Below are 22,014 nucleotides of genomic sequence, written 5' to 3'. Positions count from 1 at the left end.
TTTCATTTTGAATAAAAAAAAAGCTCATCAGTAAAAAAAATATTTTTATATGCATTCTTAATTAAATACTGTTTATGTATATTCCATGTATTAAGATCAACCTTTACAAACAAGCATAATTTATTATTTATACCTGTATCATTGAAATAAATTATTGGGCAACTTTTTGCATAATGTACCTTTTTATCCTGTCCATTTAAAAAAAATGATATGTGGCCTTCCACTTTCAGCGCAGACGGTATCTTAAAAGAAAATATTTTTTTCAATCAAAACGCACTGTGTACAAATTTGGTCTGTTAATTCTCAATGTCAGTTATCTACAAGCAAGCAAACGTTTAAAATTTTTGTTTGACATCCATACCACATTCATTCATGCATTCACGAATACAACAGGAAACAATTATTCTGAAAGTTCCACAACCTGATCTGAACTTTTGAAATGAGTTGACACGTTTGTGAAATGTCTGTGTGTGGTTCAGATTGACTAATGATCTTATTAGATCATTAGATTAGTGCAGGTCAGTGGTGTTATGGCAGCCCTTTTAATTTTTCTAAGATGAAAATAATTATTAGTCTGAGTCATATTTTTAGTCTTTTCAAAATGTGTTCGTCTTTGTCTAGTTTTCATCAACGAAAAGTCAAAACTGTTTTCATCAGTAAAATTCAAAAGTTTTCATCCAAAAATAAAGGTTTCCAACTATTTCGAATGAATATTGTCAGACGAGCACATACTGTAGCCTCTACAAGGACAATGCCAACTTCGTATTGATAATACGTACTCTGCAGGAAAACAGTACATTATTTTCAATTAATCATACCCACCTTGATGCCGATGCATGTAAAAAAAAGTTGTCCGAGAGTTTAAGGGTACGCTCACGCTAAAGTTAATGCTAACGTGAATGCAATGCTAATGCTATGAGTTACATTTAGCGTGTAATGATCAGTCAGCACAAACCTTTAAAGGCTAACGCAACATTGCATATTGTGTCTTGCCAAGATAAGAAAACAAATATTACCATGTGTTTCAAAATAAGCAAGCCTGGAGCCTGGAGAGGAGATCAGTGAGGTGGGGTGCGGGTCATGTAAAATGAATGACACAACCAAATAGCGGTGTGAAAAAATATCTAAATGGTGATATATCGTGATACTTTGTATCCCAAAAGGTTATCGATTTGCTCCTGTCAATAATCGAGATATCGTTTTAAAAAGGTGTCAATGTCGGAAAAAAAAAATTTAAATAAAAAGGAACCAACAAGTTGCTACCAAAACCTTCCACCATAATAGTGTCTCAGTTAACTCTAAGGCTGCATTGATGGTGCACGACGCCCAATCCATTTAGACTGGGAACGTTCGTTCATTCGAAAACAGAGCATTCACAGTCATTCTGTCCGATTTTCAGGGCATTTACAGGTCACTTGTGGTTCATTTTAGGGCATTTACAAGTCATTTGCTGTTGAGTTTGAGTCACTGCCTATTCATTTGGGTGATTCACAGGTCACTTCCTGTTTATTTTGGGTTACAGAACAGGAAGTGACTCATTAAATACCCCAAAATCAACAGGAAGTAACTGAACATCAACAGGTAAATAACCTTTAATGGCCCAAAATGACCTCATTGCCTGGCATTGGCTGCCACTGACAGCCATAGACGTTCAATCCGTTTGAAGTGGGAGAGATGGCAGCAAATGAACGTACAGTATGTTCATTCGCTGCCACCCTTCCAGTTCAAATGGATTGGATGTCTTCTAGTGATGTATTCATTCCAATATACAGCAGATGTTTGTTTTTCTGTTTATTAGTTGTTTGTAGTATATCCTAGAATGATTTTCTGACAAGTGTATCGATAATCGTTATCGTGAGCTTTGTATCGCAAATCGTATCGTATCGTGAGGTACCAAGAGGTTTCCATTCCTACAACCAAATACTGCTACGATGCAGTCTGACTACTCGTTCAGTAAGAAAATGTCATACATTGTGAACATATGGCGGAAACTATGGTGCATTTTCATCTCGCCGCCTCGTCAGACAAAAATTGGCATTCATCTCGTTATGTTTTCGTCTCCCAAGAACCATTTTTACCTCGTTATTGTCTTTGAAAAATTGTTCTTTGACTAAATATTTTTGTAATCAATCTTGATGAACAAAACAATGGTGCATGTGTGTGACAGTAGATATATTGCATACAAAAATGTATTGCAGTTTAATCGGATGAATCATGTTTAATAGAGGTGTGCAAAATTTCCGATTCTTAGATTATTCGCGATTCGGCCGTGGAAGATTCGAGAACGATTCACAAACATCCAAATTCCGATTATTGAAATATGCCAAGTAAAGCAGAAGTACGACACACTCAGCGCGCCGCGCGGTCTTCGGTACGCAATTAGGGACGGAGCGAGAGTAGCTAAACATCATGCTTCTCATTACCCGGCCCCTCGGGTAACGCCAATGCTCAACTCACGGCTGTAGCTCAACTCATGCCACGAGATAAAAAAAAACAAAAAAACATACCTGACTGCTGCCGAAAAGCTGCTACAAGCCACATTATGTTACGGTAGATATCATTTATATAGGACTAGATGCAACATACCTTCGGTATCGTTACCAGCACATCTACAAAAAACTAGATACGGGCGTTAGTAATGGCCGCCATCTTAAAGCAGTACACTTCCCTGCAAGGCTGTTGTTGCGAACCTTCCAAGCGAACCTAATTAACTTTTTATCTAAAATACTCCTAAATCGGTAAAATATTGACTTGAATCTATCTTTAAAATAGTTTTAAAATTTTTACATGTTGAAAGTAGACAAAAGAGAAATTATGGAATAACAGGAGCAATTTTAAGAACTTTAACGGTTGATTCACAACATTAAATTAATTGAAAGTAGTTTAAAGCTGCTGATATAGAATGGGGACTGGAGTTTTTTATTTACTGTTATTTTTGTATATTTGTTTACTGCTATATGTTAACTTGATACTGAAATAGTAGTTTGGTTTAGCCTGAGAGGATTTTTGAACAATTTTGGAACTAATGTACAAAACAAATTAAAAAAAAAAAAAAAAAAAGGAGTGGGGTGCATCAATAATCGTTTTATAATCGAATCGGGGCCTCTGAATCGTAATCGTAATCGAATCGTTAGGTGCCCAAAGATTCCCAGCTCTAATGTTTAATATGGCTGGTGTTTAAGTTCCAGTTAGAAAAAGCAAAGAAAATTATACGAACATAGTGTATCATCAACAGTGCTGTTAATCTTACTGAAAAAAAGTAATTAATTATAGTTACAAATTACTTCTCCCAAAAAGTAATTGCGTTAGTAACTCAATTACCTGAATGTAAGAGTAATTAGTTACTTGGCAAAGTAATTGTTGATAATTACTTTTTTTTTTTCCCTCAAAAAAACAAAAAACAAAAAACAAAACAAAAAAAACCCATTGGCCACACTATGTGAAGTTTTTTGTGAAGGTTTTTGGTACAATTGGCCCGAGCCCAATTCTTTACCCTAATTTACCCTTTACACTGAATCAACTGTTAAAAGTTGTTAAAATTGCTCCCATTATTGCATTAGTTCCCTTCTCTCTACTTTCGACATATGAAAGTTTTAAAACTGTTTCTTCATTTAAAGATAGATTCAAGTCAAGATTTTGCCGATTTAGAAGTATTTTAGATAAAAAGTTACTTAGGTTCGCTAGGAAGGTTCTCTACAACAGAGCCGTCTTAAAAAGTCTACTGCTTTAAGATGGCGGCTGTTTACTAACGCATATAGTGCCGTGTCTGTCATTTTGCATCTAGTTATATCTATATACAGTACATGTGATATCTACCATGTCTACCATATCTACCATAACATGTGGGCGTAGTTTGTAGGCTATCGGCTACAACATGTATTATTAGAGCTACCTAGCATCGCGTTTGCTCGGCGTCACAACTTTCTTGCCTCCTCCTCACTCCTGCTCTGCTCTGTCATCTCGGTGAGTCCGTCTCCTTCAGACTTTTCGACCAATATAATAACGCATAGTAACACATGCCTTTCCGTCCTCAGTAACAGTAACGGCGTTGCCAAGATGAGAAAAGTAATTAATTAGATTACCCACTACTGAAAAAAATAACGCCGTTAGTAACGCCGTTATTAACAACACTGATCATCAATACTCCGGAAGCCATTTATTTTATGAATAGTTTTTTTGCTTGCTATTTAAGTTTGATTAGCATTTGTGAGTTGGACTACTACGTGTTCCATCGCTTTAACTTGGAAAAAAGTACTACTATTTTGCATTCATGACATGTTTTTTCATGATGGGGAATGACAAATTGGCTTTGGATGATATTACTCTTTAATGTGTTGTGTTAGCAATCTGCATCAATGCCTGAGGACAGTGGAAAACAAGATGAGACTTCTTACCCAGTTATGATTAAGTGGGGCAGCAGCTCCTCTTGTCTTACCGCAGCAGATCTAGCCAAAGTGTTGCTTGTGTTGTCTTGACAAGGACGCTGACTTGTCATACACAAGGACATTTGTTTTTGCCAGTCTGTGCAATTCTAACTGAATTTAAGAACATCCTTGATCTCTTCCTTTCAGGCCTGTCAAAAGTATGAAATGGGTGCTCAAGTGAAATAGATCAAGAGTCAAGGAAATTTATTTTACTTTTATTATCAAAGTGGTCACTGTGGTCAATTTGGACAGATCAGTAGAAGAGTGTGACTTTTAGCTCTTGGGTAATTTGCATGTGTGGTTTAAAAGGGGAATTTGTTCCTTAATCTGGATCTAAATTTCATTTCATATCCGTTTTTACAATTTGGAAAAAAATACTGATTACTACTAATCTTCTTGGACACTGGAATCAATCTTATTATTACTGAAGTCGAAATAGAAAACAAGAAACGTGTGACCTGGCATTCCAAAATAAGTCGGAAATCGCACGGTGAAATTCCGAGACAAACACCAAAAGTGTTTCTCTTGGTGAAAATTTTCAAAGTAGACTTTTCCCCATTGAAGAGACCACAAACACCTTTTTTGTCAAGAAATAGACCAGGCGATGTGTTAAAAAATCATATTTTGTAAATGGTACTCTATCAACGCAACAAATAATCTCCAGAACAATCACTAACTTCATACTGTTTTTGGAAATATCCTCACGAACAATTCCCAATATACAGGTATCATTATGAAGTTGAAGATAGCTACTCATTTTAATAATGGTTCCTCGTTATAAGCTAAAATGAGGTGGGCATAATAATTCCATAAAGTCTAGTAGCATTCGCCAACTTTCGGCATTTCTTTCTATTAATGGCAGTGCTCAGTCCCTATGTCTTCTGGAAAAATGCAGCTTTGCACCTGGTTAGCATATCTTAAATGATGGCAGCTCATCAACTAAAATTCGTTATTATGTTGAACATATTGTTAGCCTCGAAGCATAATTGCCGAAATCATATTCTACTTGCTTTGGAAAACAGCACAAAGATATTTTTCTGAAAACAAATTTTTACTTTTACTTTTTTGTACTTACCGGTATATTGTTTTAGTTTCTAAAATGTTTTATGATTGACCAAGGATGTAAGCAGTCAGGCATGATTATACAGAATTGAAAGGAGCATAAAGTTAGGCCGATACCACAATTTGGCCAAAAATTACTTTTACTCAATTATGCTTTGGGGCTTACAATATATAAAAATGGGTGGCAATTTTAAATTAATAAGGAAATGTGGGTTCCAGGGCAAAAAAAGTACCACGTTCCAACATTAAGATCATCAGTCCTAAACCATTGAATATTTTAAACTTTCCCTCATCAACAAGGAGCACATAAACAATTGGGAAAAGACTTTCATTATACGAAGAGCCCTTATGTGTAAAGAGAAACGAACTGAGAAACAATTTTGTTCTTTCTTCTTTTTTCCAATGAATACATTTTGTTTTAATTATTTTAATTTATATTTATTTTATTTAGATCTATTTATATATTTTCTTTATTACTTGTGGCATCATAATCATCATCATAATCATAATGGATTTTTTAGGTATCCTTAAATTAAATCCTTACATTTAATTTAAATTATTCATGTATGTATATGTTTTTATTGCCCAAAATGCATTTAGCGACACTAATACAACAATTGGATGCCAAATGAGGGCCACAAAATGTTGTCACATAGACACCAATTGGCCCCTTGCCCACACATTTGAGACCCCTTTCCTATATGAATGTAATAAACACATTTAAGAATAAAAAAAAAAATCATAATTTCTGCATGAAAGAGTTAACATGCACTGCTTAAAAAAGCATTGTAAAAGTTCTCAAAATATACAACGTACAAAATTGCTTACCACTTCACTTGCTTAATAACTATACTAACTCAATGCATTCCTGTATTGATTTTTTTTTTAATATACCTGTCCTGTTCAGCTGATTGACACGGAGAATGGAAATCTGAGTGTCCGATTGGTCTGAACAGTTTTAATGTATCACATGGGAGTATGACACACTCCCATTGTGATCATTCAATGTGCCTCGTTTATTACGAGAAAGCAGCGAACAGGAAGGGGTTATGGGGTGACAGAAGAAAAGAGAGAGAGAAGCACAAACAACAACGACAAATACATTGAACGCCTACACTAACTTTGAATTTGTAGGTGCTATCGTTAGCTAGTTGTATTTCCAGATGACACCATGTGGGGGACCTGATGACCAAGGAGAAAGAGGAGGGTGGGCAGGGGTGAGAAAGATAAGTGATTGGGTGGGGTGGAGTGTACACAAATCAGCGACGTGAAGTGTAGAACCCAGTATTTGTGTGAATCCCTTGTGAGTGTGAGTACGATGGCATCCTATTCTATGCTGCCTGATCGCTAATCCAGACACCGGGTTTTTCTACTTGAGTGTGCCTAAATGATCCTAGTCATGCATGAATCCCATCAGACATGTGATATTCCTGCTGACAAGTGGAAATGCTGAGCTGGAGCCGCCCCAGGGACCACAGTCCTTCCCCAGCCAATCGTGGGGAGTGAGCCAGTGCAGCCCATCCCTCTTCCCGCAGCCCAGCAAGACGGCCTCCATCATCCCCCCTGGATCCAGGGTGGTCCCCTGGACCATCCGCACCCCCATCAAGTGGCCTTCATGGATGGGATGAAGGGATGCGCCACCGGCCCCTATGCCCACCCCCAAACGCCCACCCGACCCACCTGCCACCGTCACAGCCCCCAAACTGACATGGCACACCGTGGGACCCCCACAGCCCACTAAGCCCAGGGCATGCCAGGATCCCCACCCAGAGCAGGCGATAACCAGCCGACCCACCGGCACCCAACCAGTGACCCGCGCCGGAGCGCAGGAAGGATACCCAGGCAGAAAAGAGAGGAGGCATTCCTGTAGTCATTTAATTATGTAGTTATCTTTGTCTAATTTCAAAATTATATAATCTTGTTTTATGATCAAGTATTTACTCTTTGCTGCTTTTGTGGTTCTTGAAATGCTACAGTATGTAAATACAACCTGCGATTTTTTTCATGTCACTGACTCTAAGTGACTATGAAGGAATAGCTTAATGAACAATTTTTGTTTTATTAATAGAACCAAGCCTTAAGGAAAAATCGAAAGGACCAATTCAAGGTTGTTTCAAATTCCATTCCCATTGTAACACAGGAGTAACAATTTTCTGTCGACCAATTAACAGACACCCGAGTGTTTTGCTTCAGCCATACACAAGCATTTGCTCAACTTTTCACATAGGCGCCCCCTTCAAGTAAACACCCAATACTTCGTTCAGTTGAGTAAATAAATGCTCAATATTCGAGGAAACTACTGTATTCATGAGGGTGTGCAATTTGGTGCTTATCTAAATGAAGACTTTTTGGTGGCATACTTGGTGTCAATTTAGTTTGGGTTTTCTTCAGATGGAAGAAAGACCCCATGGGTTCCCTTTCACAGATATCGTTTTTGTACAAATATCTTTGATAACACTGCTGGAGTTTTAATTGAGCCTAGTTTTTAATCTTCACATCCTTTTGTGACCGAATGGAACATAATCACGACATGAACAATAATGTCCCTCAGGACCTCATGTCCTGTGCATGTTTTTGCTCACTTATGCTGCTCTAAAACCACTTTTTTGTCCTTCTTTTTTTTTTGTAAGACCTCTTCTGACTGAGGCAAATTAGCATCGATAGATAGACAGGCTTGAGTTCCACTAACAGACCTTTATGTTTGACAGTAAACAAAACTTTTGAACTGGAACCTTGTTTTATATACAGCAAACACACCCAGACAGATCGCAGTAGCCCCTAATCCTTCGAGTCAAACTGGAAAGAATAAAAAGAAAAAAAGCGGCGTTTGCAATCCAAACAAGTGATTTAATAATGTTTGTCCTATCACCTTTATCCTGTATAACCTGTGCATGAACAGTACAGTAGATATAAAGTTACTCTACCCTGCATTTGATGAAGGAACTTGATTTCCTACAATTGTGCAACACCTCACTTCACAAGGCAAACCTTTTTTAAATTCAACACTTGTGTTCATAGAGGATGTACACGCATCATTTTAATAAAGTGTAGTACTCCATTGTTTTGTGATAATGTGCAATTGTGACCTACAAGTTCATTACCTGACCCTTTTAGTCCTAAATTACCTTTTTAACAGTTGTGTAAGTAAGATACTATAACATAATTTACCAAAATATAAATGGTTTGCTGCATGGATAAGATGCACTAACTGAAGCCAGGTACACTGCGTGCATTTACTCAAATTGGTATTTACAGGTTACTCACTTTTGCTTATTGTGTGAATACCATTTTTTACTTACCGGTATTTGTGTTGCTTCCTAGGCTGCCAGACAAGTAGGTTGCTCACACTTTTAATTTATTGAATTATGTCTTTGATAAGATCTGTGTAAGAAACAGTGTTATTGTAAAAATGTACGAAAGCTTTGAACAGAGTCCTATTTTTGTATATGTGAGTATAGTTTGAGGTTATGTTCTATACATTTACAATAAAACTGTTTCAGCTTTTAAAGGCATTGTATTTTTTTCTATCTACAGCATTATCGTTGGATGCTATCTTATTTTGAGTCATTTTTTAAAAAAAATTATCACCCGAAAAAGAAAGAAAAATTTATTTTTTCATTGTGATGTCTCATCACATGATCGGAAATCAGGCCGATAGCACCACTGTTCAAAGGATCGGAATAGGGTTTTTAATTTAAAAAAAAAAAAAAATAAAAATATATATATATATATATATATATATATATATATATATTTAAACTAAAAAGTAACAACATGATCCAGAAATACAATGGCATTGCCAAAAGAAACAAAAATATATACTTTTTATAGTCCACAATAGGGGTGGGAACCTCTTGGTACTTCACGATATGATACGATTTGCGATACAAAGCTCACAATAACGATGATCTGACGATATAGGGATACAACGATTTTCGATACATTGTTCAGGAAATCATTCTAGGATATTCTACAAAAAACTAATAAACAGAAAAACAACCTTCTGCTGTGAATTGGAATGAGTTTATTAGAGGTGTGCATTGGCACTGCCCTCACGATTCGATTTGATTACGATTCGGAGGGCCACGATTCGATTCGATTCGATTCAGAGGGCCACGATTCGATTCGGTTTGATTCGGCAATGCATCACGATGCATTAAAGCCTGGGATGCATTAAAATGCTAAAGCCAAGCATATTTTTCGTGAATCATGAGGCAACACAAGCGGTCAGACATTAAACAACTTTTTATAGGCTCTTGTGTCATTCCTGGTTGTAGTCAAATGAAAATAGTAATATATATGAAAAAAAACAAAACAAAACATCACAGCATTTAATTAGTGCTTTGAATGAGACCAGGGCTTTCTTTTTTTTTTTTTTTAACACACAGTAGCAGCCTTTCATTTTTTACACACCGCATAAGTTTGGTCAAGTTTCCCACCAACCTCATAGAAGCCAAAATGTCTCCATATGCCTGCTTTCAATGTGTTTGGTGCGTCAATAATCTTTCGCGCTCCCTCTTTCTCCGCTTCAGCCATTGTTGTTATGTCTTATCTCTCTGCTTTCTCGATTGCCACTGCGCAATTGCGCATGTCTGTGATGTTACTCCCGTGAGGAAGCAGATTTGGGTTCCTCGTCCCCCCTGCATTGCCTGTACAGTACCTCTACAGGTAAACATGAGAATAATAATACAAATGGGGAAACCAAATCCATTGCATCACCAGAAGATTTTTGAACGGACTTATATATTTTAATATGTGCTGAATCGATTCGGCTTGTTGCCCGCATCGAATCGCATCATCCACGGCCCGCATCGGGATGCATCGCCACATCGATTATTGTTGACACCAGTAGAGTTTATCACTAGTAGATGTCCAATCCATTTGAACTGGGAGGGTGGCAGCGAATTCCCTCCAACTTCAAACGGATTGAACGGCCATGGTAGCCAATGCCAGGCATTGTGTAATTTAGGGCCATTTAAGGTCATTTACCTGTTGATTTTCAGTTACTTCCTGTTGATTTTGGGGTATTTTATGGGTCACTTGCTGTTTATTTTGCGTTACAGAACAGGAAGTGACCTGGGAATCACCTAAATGAATAGGCAGTGACTCAAACTTAACAGGAAATGACCTGTAAATGCTCTAAAATTAAAAGCAAGTCACCTGTAAATGCCCCAAAAATCGGCCCGAATGACTGCTCTGGTTTTGAATGAACAAACCTTCCCAGTCTAAATGGATTGGGCGCTGAGCACCGTCAATGGCAGCCTTTTTAAAAAAATTTTAATTGACACCTTTTTAAAACAATATCTCGATTCTTGACAGGAGCATATCGATAACCTTTTTGGATACAAAGTATCACGATATATCACCATTTCGATATTTTGTCACACCCATCCTCCACAACACTTCCGGAAAAAGCGGAAGAGGACGTACAGTGGTACCTCTACATACGAAGTTAATTCGTTCCAGGACCTTGTTTGTAAGTCTGAAATGGTTGTATGTCGAGCAGGATTTTCTAATAAGAATACATTATAATTCCATTAATTCGTTTCACAGCCCGAAAACCAAAACGAAATCCTAAATAAATACTGCTGGTAATAATGCAAATGGCAATTACACAGAGCAAAACCAATAAATTATGAAAAAAAAGGGAATAAAAATATTATAATAGTAATAATAATAATAATAATACCTGTAATAATGTAACGAATTGGGGTCTAATGTGGCAGATGTGTTTTGCGTGGTGTACTTGAACGCACTGCGTGGGTGATGTGACAGAGTGAGAGAGAGGACTTGTTACTTTCACTTTTCATGTTCTGTTGGCGTTAGCTGTGCGAACAGTCATGTTGTGTTGCACAAGTTCGGAAATAAATTATTAAAAACCTGACAAAGCTGGCGATTTCTTTGGCGATGTTACAATAAAAATAACTGTCACCTTAACTTATAAAGACTGGCGAACGAAGGTCGGAAGAGGACCGTCCAGATCATAGACTTTCTACAGCCGTATTGTCAAGCCAATTCACGGATGTGCACACCACGCTCATATTTTTCTATCATTTCCATCTTCCTTTCAATGGTAAGCCGCACCTTTTTCATTTTTTTCACCACCTGCACTAACATTCTTGGAAACAATGTTGATTTCTCTCAAAAGATAATCTGCCGTGCGTCCGTCGTGCGAGAAAACAAAGAAACTGTGGCGCTGTCATAAATTGTCGTATTTCGAGCATGTCGTCGGATGTAGAAACAAATGGCGAGTCAAATTTTACATCAGATTTCGAAAAGATCGTGTGTCGAAGCAATCGTATGTCGATGTACCACTGTACTGTTAACAGTACAGTACTGTAATATGTTTGCAAATTTTTGTTCAAATAAAAAAGAATTTTTTCCCCCGTATGGGATCAGGACTCAAGACGCAAAAATATGCACTCGGGACATCCCTCATTTTTTATCATTTAATCTATCACATACTAGGCCTGAACGATATTGGAAAAAACTATTGTTGCGATTTTTTTTAGGTGTGCAATATATTGCGATATTATATTGCGATAGTAAAAAAAAATAAAAATAAATAATTTTAAAGAAATATTCACTAGATGACTTGAATAGCTGTTTGGAAATACTTTGCATGACACACCGTGACCACAGTGTATTCATATAATACGGTTTCATTTGTGAATGATTAAGATTGCTGTATTATTATGAAGGGATCCAGGAAGCCATGTCTGCACAAAATAGATAATTTCTTGAACACAATATTTGACACTTCAACAGCAGCAAATACATTAAATGACAAATAAAAGAGCAGGTGCATTCGTCCCCTGAGTTTTTGACAAAATATAACAATAAATAACAACTTCGGTAAAATAACAACAAAGTTGTAAACATATTTGAACAAAAATATTAAATATGACAAATAAGAGTTGTTCACAAACTATAACAATAAATAAGAACCTCAGTAAAACAATAAAGTTGTCAACATATTTGAACTTAAATATTAAATCTGTCAAATAAAAGTGCAAGTGCATTAGTCCCCTGAGTTGTTTACACAAAATATAACAATATAGAACTGCAAAACTGCAACAAAGTTGTAAAAATATTTTAAAAATATTAAGTATCAAAACTTTATGTGCAGCTGTACTATAGTTATTTGAAAAATACGATTTACAGTTAATTTAAATATAAAAGAAACAGAAACTCAATTGAACTTGTAAATAATTGAACTGAATAACAGCAAATAACTGATGAATAACAGAACCATTTTAACTCCCAAATTTATGTATTTGTCTGCATATCGTCCACCTTCCTTGCTCAGCAATTCTCAACTGGGTCTCATAGGTTTTTGGCCAAGACTACTAGTTTATCCACCATTGCAGGCTTGAGACAACAACGTTGGCACGTAACAATGTTCCCACCTGTACTAAAAAGCCTCTGATGGGAAGCTCGCAGCAGGAATGCATAGATACCTGCGTTTTAAATGGTCCCACATGTTCGACGGATTACTTCTTGTTGAGGCAACCATGGCGAGGCACTGTCAACAGGGCTGTTCTTTGTTCCTTATATTCTTGTCGATAGCCAAAATACTTCCAAAACTCCTTTTGGAGACAGTCTTCCCTATTCAACGTGCTGCTTGATTGCTTGCTTTCACTTTGAAAACGGCCCCTCCTCCCTCCGCTCTGCTGTTCGGCCCCTCCTCCCTCCACTCCGCTCTAGCAGGGGAGGGGGAGGAGCCGATGACTGCGAGCTGGAGAGAATGAGAGACTGTGCACTCTCTTTCTCGCTCCTTGCTCAAAACAAACGTTTGTGGATTTAAAAAAATGAAATGAAAAAACTATCGCACGTCCTTGCGATGGGACTATTGCGCATGCGCACATCGCGATGGCGATGTTTAAACGATATATCGTTCAGGCCTATCACATACATATCTAGATCTGCCGTTATTGCTGAAGAGGAAGTGACGTCGGTTCGTGCATGCGCAGTAGCAATCCCTCACTATCCGATAGCACTCCACGACTGGGTAGTGACAAGTTCAAAACACATCTTACTATTTTCCTTCGTTGTTTTTCTCCTCTTGAATTTAGTGGTGGATGTAAAATTGGCTTTATAATGCATTAGCACCACGGACTGATGTTATACTTCTACTGCAATAAAACCAGTCTATTGATCATGGCTGAATGGTGTGACCTAAGCCAACGGCATCTACAGTAACAGTGGGTTCTGAAGCGCATTCATATATCACATTTTTGTTTTCGTATCTCAAGACAAATAAAAATCATCCAACTAATAACAAAACCCACTAAAGTCATGGCTCGTGTATTTCAAAAGAACACATGATTTTTTTTATATTCTTTTTTTCCTCCTGACTGCTTAATTAGAAACACACTCGTTTTTGAAACAAAATGGGAACTAAATGCTGAGTATCTTATTGGTTATGTTGTGTTTTATTTGTTTTTGTTGGCCGCTCACAGATCAATAGGCTGACTTACCATATGAGATCTTTCCAAATGTTAATGCAAGGGGGTGGGTATCTTTCCGGTGGCTGTGTGACAGTCTGGACTTAGTATAATAATAACGTTTTAGCCTGAGAAATACTGGGTGATTATCTTGTGATTATTGGCCTAAGTGGTTGCAAGGGACTAATTAAAGTGACCAAGATGGCATCATGGCTCTGTTCATCCTCATAGCTGAGAACTGCACTGCAATATTTGTAATGAGGAGTGTAATAAACCAGTTACATTTGCAACACACAGTTTATTGGCTTTTGTTTGTTTGTTATATTTTCGATAGACCCGTGATTCTATTAGTTTGCCATGATAGTGTATTTGGAAATGATCTAATAAAATTTCTCTTAATTTATTAAATTACTGTTGTTGAATTACAAATATATCTTTGTTCGTCTACCAATGCCATCAATGTACCGTGACAGGCAGCAGAAGTATTATTCTCTCAGAGGAAGGGACAATAAATGTGTAGCCACCTGTTGCCATTCATCCATCTAAATAATTCACGGCTTTGTGCCACAACATCTGCTTTGTGTCTCACTCCGACTAAATACATTTCATGAGTAAATTAAAACAAGATCATCATTATTTCAGTATTCGTAATTTTTGTGACGTTTTCTTTTGTTGATGTGTCGAATGATTTTTATAATGTGAAATTAATGCCTTGCCCCAATAAGGGTTAGGAAACACTGGACTAGAAAAACACATGCAGCTCACATGATGCTTGTGGTTTCTGAACTCTTTACCAGCACGAGGGCAGGCAAGCAGGACAATCAAAGTGCTCTTTGCTGCCACTAAAGCAGGGATATGGAGCCAAGCAGAATGTCAAGCAGCAGCTGCAGACAGAGCTAATACATGACTGGAGTTGACACACCTCAATGGGCATGTCACATCAGTAATGATAGTGTTTTTTAGTTTGGCCTTTTCATGACCACAGATCACATGGTCAGTCACTGGAAAATATTCAAAGTATCAGTGTTTCCTTAGATTACTATTTAATAAATTACTGTAATTTTCAAAGTGTTAGGTGTAATAAGCCACACTCATTACAGTTTACAAGAAAACAGTTTTTGTACACATATAAACTATGCTGGATTATAAACCGTCCACATTGAACATGTTATGTAGGTTATTTACACCTAAAGATATGTAGCTCGTTGATCTGCAAAAATCCATAAATATGGCAGGGGAGTAGCAGTCTGAAAATTGCAGGTTATCATGATTCTAAAGGGACTTCCCCTGATTTAACCTCTTATCAACAAACATTTCCTTTTTGTTATCAGATTTTTAATTCGGCAGAAAATTCACACCATTACGTAAATGAACTGAATTTACAACAGCAATTGACAACAAAAATCCAAACAGATAATCGGATGTGAATTCTCAATCATGGGTTTACAACAACAATTTCGAACAATTCTGTGTTTGTACATTTGTGAGAAAAGTTTGTGGACGGACATTTTTCTTCTAGCATGTCTGTGAACCAGTTGACAAAGCAAGGTTCATAAATCCATGCTCGTGGGAGTTTTGTGTTGAAGAATCCTGTCAAACACCTTTGTGATCAATACATCACAATTGTGTGACAACCAGGTTATTCTTCTGGATGAATGAACAAAAGTGTTCTTCATAGTCGTTATTTTTTAAGGTATCATTAGAAAATTATACTGCAGGGGTCCCCAAACTACGGCCCGCGGGCCGGATACGGCCCGCAGCCACATTTGGTCCGGCCCCCTGAACAAAAAAAAAAAAAAAAAAAATTGTTAAAAAAAAAAAAAAAAAATTTTTTTTTTTTTTTTTTTTTTCCAATAGAGTTATTTATGTCCTGGCTTTTTTCTGTGAAGAACTGAGCAATGGTTATTTGGTTATTATCTATTTAATTAATACAGTATTATTATATTATATTACATTACATGATATTATATTATATTATATTATATTCAGGGGTGCACATAAGTGGTCCGCACATGCGTACTGGACGTAGACAAACGCGCTGGCCCTCAACGGCTTCCATACGCTTTTGCAGAGACGTCACCGGAGCTACCGAAAAAAAGGACTTTTGCTGAAAAGTGGCTACAGGAGGTACCATGGCTAGAAGTGAATGATGCTCGCACGGAAATGCGGTACAAAATGTGCCGTGAGAATCCCAATGTCGCCAATTAGAGCAACGCATTTTATGTAGGGTCAAAGAATTTCAGCCATCCAAACTTTGAAAAGCACGAAAAAAAACAGAGAGCATGTGGCAATTAAGCAAACTATCGATGTCAAACAGGACCCCACTCGCCCTATGGACATGTGGCGGAATAGGGCGGAATAAAGGTAATGAACAGCGACATGCACTGACAAACGTGTTTTTGCTCGCATTTTACAAAGCTAAACATACACGTTCAATGAGGTCTTATGAGGAGGACATCCCACTTTTAAAAAGGCTTGGAGTTAATGTGGGAGCCGCATAATGCCCTTTATTTTGAATTGGTGCTTTTATGTTTATTTCTTTACATTTCACTTCAAAGTAATGGCAATTTTGTTGTGCCAGTTGATGTTAATCAAGCATTAACTGTTAATATAATTAATCAAAGTTAATTGGCTCTAAGTAAAGCTTGTCATAAATTTATCGCATCAGGTGGGTCGGCTCTCAAGCTCAATGAGGACCAAGTCACATCTCCAGGTCCTCCTCTGAGAACCTGGGCAAAAAAATTATGTGCACCCCTGATTATATTATATTGTATTATATTATATTATATTAAGGGCTGTCAAAGTTATCGCGTTAACGGGCGGTAATTAATTTTTTTCATTAATCACGTTAAAATATTTGACGCAATTAACGCATATGCCCCGCTCAAACAGATTAAAATGACAGCAGTGTCATGTCCACTTGTTACTTGTGTTTTTGTCTCCCTCTGCTGGCGCTTGGGTGCGACTGATTTTATGCACCATGAGCATTGTGTAATTCTTGACATCAACAATGGTGAGCTACTAGTTAATTTTTTTGATTGAAAATTTTACCAATTTTATTAAAACGAAAACATTAAGAGGGGTTTTAACATAAAATTTCTATAATTTGTACTAAAATCTATCTTTTAAGAACTACAAGTCGTTCTATCCAGGGATTGCTTTGACAGAATATTAATGTTAATGCCATCTTGTTGATTTATTGTTATAATAAACAAATACAGTACTTATGTACAGTATGTTGAATGTATATATCCGTCTTGTGTCTTATCTTTCCATTCCAACAATAATTTACAGAAAAATAAGGCATATTTTAGAGATGTTTGAATTGCGATTAATTACGATTAATTTTTAGGCTGTGATTAACTCGCTTAAAAATTTTAATCGTTTGACAGCCCTAATTATATTATATTATACTATATTATATTATATCATTTTTATTTTATTTACTTTGGTTCCGTGAAGAATCCAGAAAGGGTTATTTGATTGTGGCTTTCTGAAAAACAATACATTTTTACATTTAGGCACTTCTGCAATCGTCACACTTTTTCTGTTACAAACTGACCCCGGCCCCTCATCAGAGAAGAGAAGGGTTATGTGGCCCTCACAGGAAAAAGTTTGGGGACCCCTGTTATACTGTATAACTAGTGCCATATTCAAGAACAATTTGTTTTGTGATCCTGAACAACATTTGGCCAAATAAAAACACATTTTAATCACAATTGCAAGAGGTAATGGCATTATTATTTAAGAATTCACAGGTAACTACTTGAGTCAGTACTCTAACCTTTTCATACATGAATTATGATTATTATTAGGTTTGTTCCGATCATGTTTTTTTGCTCCCGATCGGATCCCGATCGTTTTAGTTTGAGTATCTACCGATCCCTATATTTCCCGATCCGATTGCTTTTTTTTTTGCTCCCGATTCGATTCCAATCATTCCCGATAATTTTTCCCGATCATATACATTTTGGCAATGCAAGAAAAAAATGAGTAAAACTCGGACGAATATATACATTCAACATACAGTACATAAGTACTGTATTTGTTTATTATGACAATAAATCCTCAAGATAGCATTTACATTATTAACATTCTTTATGTGAGAGTGATCCACGGATAGAAAGACTTGTAATTCTTAAAGGATAAATGTGACTTTGTATATTGCGACTAAATATTGCCATCTAGTGTATTTGTTGAGCTTTCAGTAAATGATACTGTAGCTGTTTAACTGTTCTGCCCAAATGCATGATAGGAAGTGCAACCATGACTGTGCGTAGTGGTACCAATTGATATATCTTCTCTGTGTTGGGAAATAACATAGGGTGTTAAGAAAAAGATCAATTACTACCTTTCTTCCCCACATTGCTTCCCACGATATTTCTAATCGTAGGGAGAGGGATTGTAAGGCTTTAGCCAATTAAAAAAAGGCTCCAAAGGCTGCCAAAATTCACTCTACTCATTTTACGCTGCCTTTTAGCTCTATATATAGGTAAAACGCCGCCATTACAGATTGAACGGGACAATGCGTGAGTGGGTCGTGCAGCGCATGCGTTAACTGCGTTAAATATTTAATGTGATAAATTTTTTCAAAAATTAATTACCGCGGTTAACGGGATAAATTTGATAACCCTACCTTAAGCCTAAACTAAAGACTCTGGATGAGTGTAACATATTATGTCTGTAACGTTAAATACAATTAGAAAATGATTTAATTAAAAAATATATATATTAGGGCCGTCAAATGATTAAAATTTTTAATCGAGTTAATTACAGCTTAAAAATTAATTAATCGTGATTGATCGCAATTAATCGCAATTCAAACCATCTATAAAATATGCCATATTTTTCTGTAAATTATATATATATTCTGTAAAATAAATTGTTGGAATGGAAAGATAAGACACAAGATGGATATATACATTCAACATACGGTACATAAGGACTGTAGTGGGCATTTCACTCTACTGTCATTTAAATCTGTCTATGCTGTCCTCACTCCGAGGCGTCTACTTTTTCCAAAGCTAGACAGCTAGTGAACGACGCCTTAATAATCAGACTTCTTCCTTTTTCATCTGATTTATTAATAAAATGGCCTCAAACCATTGTCCTCTTTAGACCGTTGTAAAACTACAAAAAAAAAGTACACAAGCATTGTATTAGCAACAACTTTAGCTTAGCACGCTATACAGGTTCACTAAACATAAACAAAAAGCGTCTCATACAAAAAATATAACATTTCGCTACTAACATAATATGTACATTCTTTACAACAACCATACTTACGGACAAATCTTGTCCAAGGATCATATAAGCACAACATTACAACGTAGGCGTCAGCCCGAGACGTCGTGCAGCCATATTGAACTGGCAAGAAAACAATAAACCATGTCGCAAAGCGACCACAAGAGTTCGCTGTTAGACAGCACAAAAAGCCTTTCTGTAAAAAACCAAAAGGCAGAATACTGTCTGAGCGGGACATGTGCGTTAATTGCGTCAAATATTTTAACGTGATTAATTAAAAAAAATTAATTACCGCGTGTTAATGCGATAATTTTGACAGCCATAATATATATATTTAAAAAAGGCATGTCCGATATTTTTTTGCCGATTCCGATACTTTGAAAATGACGTGATCGGACCCGATCGACCGGGATGCCGATCGATCGGGACATCTCTAATTATTAGTATTATTTTTCAACCCTTACAAAGCACTCATTGGCTGCCATTAATGGCGATAAACTTCCAATCTGGGAGGGGCGAATGAATGAACGTTCATTCACACCTCCCAGTCCATTTTGACTGGATGTCTAGAACCATCAATGGCAATGAAACATCAGCCAGTCCTCCCAGTTTAAATGAATTGGATTTCTATCGCCATCAGTGGCATGCAATAAGAATACTATGATTTTTGTTTTTATCTTTTACCTTTAGAGCGGTACTTGGGGCCCAAAGTAACTATATATTTTTTATATTATATTAAAATAAAAACAAAGCGGCACAGTGGCTGAGTGGTTAGCACATCTGCCTCACAGTTCTGAGATCAAGGGTTCAATCCCGGGCTTCGGCCTTCCTTTGTGGAGTTTGCATGTTCTCCCCGTGCCTGTGTGGGTTTCCTCCAGGAACTCCGGTTTCCTCCCATATCCCAAAAACATGCATGGTAGGCTGATTGAACACTCTAAATTATCCGTAGGTATGAGTGTGTGCGTGAATGGTTGTATGTCTCCATGTGCCCTGCGATTGGCTGGCAACCAGTTCAGGGTGTCCCCTGCCTACTGCCCGTAGTTAGCTGGGATAGGCTCCAGCACCTCTGTGACCCTCGTGAGGAAAAGTGGCATGGAAAATGAATGAATGAATGAATCAAGTAAAACACAATTGTGATGAATAATTACAAAATTAAATTTTTTTTTCCACAATGTTTTTTTTGTGACCAAAAATAGACACTTGCATTATAAAGAGTTAAAGGTCTTAACTTAAAAAAAAATCTAGTCACTTGCCTTATAAAGGATTAAAGGTCTTTAATGTCAAAAATAAATAAATACAATAAATTCCCCAAAATATTCACTTGTCCTACAAAGTGTTAAAGGTTTTAATTGTCAAATTTTGAATAGCTTTCCACTGTAGTGACCATTGTCCCTGAAAGGGTTGGGAAAAAAATTGGAGGGGGCTAATTTGACTTAGTTCTGAAACACACAACTCAGTCAATGTATGCTCGTCTAAGTCATCCAGTAAATAGGGTCCCACAGCATTGTTTGTGCTGAGGACTTTTTTAAAAAGTTATTTTGACGTCCCTCATGTTTGCTCACAACATGCAGAAGAGGAAGGGGCTTGTCATGTACGAAGGAAACAAGTTAAAGTGAGATGTCATTTCCTGGTTGGTTGCCTTGTGTTGGGACACTAAGAATCGAGGGTGCTTGCTGCGTAGAAATGAGCTGTGAAACTGGACCAGCATGGACACATCTGAGACTGTGTAGCAGGATTCTCATGACCAGACTTATACAATGAAAGATGGACTGGCTTTTAAGTCCATGTCAGCTGGTAATGTACACTTCAATAGAATAAAGAAATTAGGAAAAGACATGGATGCAGTGTTTATGTCAAATGCATTAGTTGTGCATTACTTATTTGTGGAACTGTGCCAATTCATTATACAGTCACAATGAAATGACGCTTTGTGTCAGACTGCTGAATTTGTAACAATTCGAAAAGAGTGCGTGTCATCTTAAGGGAAGCTCCAGATGCAGTGTTATGCAATATTTCATCGACTATATATCTATATTTATACTTTGAGTCAATCCTAAATAACTAATGTCTGCGCTCAGGCATCTAAAAGACATCCCTCCTCACAATCACAGCCTTTATGTATGCTCAGCTAACCTCAGTGATTTCTTTATTCTATCATCCAGCACATCAAGGAACATTTCTTGGTGTCTATTGTGTCGCTATTTCGATACCATGTCCTTGGTTCTTACGGCTATGTCAAGTTCTCACTTGCAAAAAATCATTAAGAAGTCTGTTGAAAGTTTTGACCTACAATCATGACCTAAAAGACATTGTGTTCTTTATGTGGGTCTAAAACAAAGGTCGCGTGAGGAGGGAAGACAGGAAGGATGTGGTTCACAAAAGCTTATTAAATACATTTTCTATGCAAATAAGCTGTTGTATGCATTCAGCAGCAAAACCTAGCTTAAAATTACCGCATACAGACTTGTAATAAGGACAATATTGTCTCCCTCTTTGCCACAGAGTCCTTGCAATAATTTCCTGTAATTGGTGGCTCAGCCAGGACAATTCTTGTATAAACATTGCGTTGGGTTGTCTATGAAATTGTCAGACATTGTTCACTTTTCAAAACCTGGATCGCATTCTTTTGATCCCTATCATTCATTGCCTACTACTGAATTAAATGCTTGGAAAACAGCCATATGTTGCAATGCAACTAATTTTGATGGCGTAGTTACAAATTGTTGTTGTTGACAATGCTGTTGAGTTGAACATCCAAGTTTTGAAAAGGAAAAAAAGTATCATTTTTCACTCTCAGTTAAATCGCTGTGCAAAATTCTGTCAAAATAATTAGTTCA

General features: G+C 37.0%; 1 protein-coding gene across 4 annotated transcripts in view; it reads left to right on the top strand.

Annotated features, from left to right (window-relative positions):
• The window catches only part of nbeal2 (neurobeachin-like 2), a 101,282-nt gene that overhangs the window by 3,598 nt on the left and 75,670 nt on the right, over positions 1-22,014 (top strand). The window lies entirely within an intron of this gene.

This window comes from Corythoichthys intestinalis, chromosome 4, assembly GCF_030265065.1.
Source record: "Corythoichthys intestinalis isolate RoL2023-P3 chromosome 4, ASM3026506v1, whole genome shotgun sequence".
Lineage (NCBI taxonomy): Eukaryota > Metazoa > Chordata > Actinopteri > Syngnathiformes > Syngnathidae > Corythoichthys > Corythoichthys intestinalis.
Note: the sequence above shows the minus strand (reverse complement) of the source record. Positions and strands in the feature narration are given on the sequence as shown.